Raw genomic sequence first — 545 nt, forward strand, 5'->3', positions numbered from 1 at the left:
ATTCCATTTACCTCGCATTCATTCCCTTTGGCTCGTCCTCATTCCCCTTCCTCATTCCCTTCGCTTCCCCGTTTTCCACCTTTCGCTCTTCCCTCAGACTAACACAAAGGAGGATGAATTGCTTTTTTTAACATTATTTTTTAAAGAGAACTCTAATGCACCTTCCTCGGAATTTTCCCATCCGTTACGCTGTGAAAATGTGGATTCCCGATATTCTCTCATATTTTTTCCCTTCCCGTTGGCGTATTCAGTACTGCAGTACATCATATTATGTTGCCGCATTACCCATAGCCATGTCGCCGCATCTGTATGTTGTTGCTTGAATATCACAATGCTCTGTATGTTGGGTTGTCTTGTTGTCTCGCTTTAGATTTCAAGAGCTTTGTGGGATCTGATATTCTGTCTATAAGCGCAAGAATCAGGATCAAATACTTTATAGCGTAATGTTTAATTGTGAATTAGTCGTTTGTGGATGACACTTACTTTTATTCCTTCGCCTTGTCAGGAATGGGTCTGAAATTGCCACGATTCAACAATATAAATGT

At 40.6% G+C, this 545-nt stretch overlaps 1 protein-coding gene across 1 annotated transcript in view; it reads left to right on the plus strand.

The window, feature by feature from the left end:
• LOC119591351 (diacylglycerol kinase theta-like) overlaps positions 1-545 on the plus strand; it is an 81,122-nt gene that overhangs the window by 27,340 nt on the left and 53,237 nt on the right. The window lies entirely within an intron of this gene.

The sequence above is a fragment of the Penaeus monodon genome, chromosome 28, assembly GCF_015228065.2.
Source record: "Penaeus monodon isolate SGIC_2016 chromosome 28, NSTDA_Pmon_1, whole genome shotgun sequence".
Classification (NCBI taxonomy): domain Eukaryota; kingdom Metazoa; phylum Arthropoda; class Malacostraca; order Decapoda; family Penaeidae; genus Penaeus; species Penaeus monodon.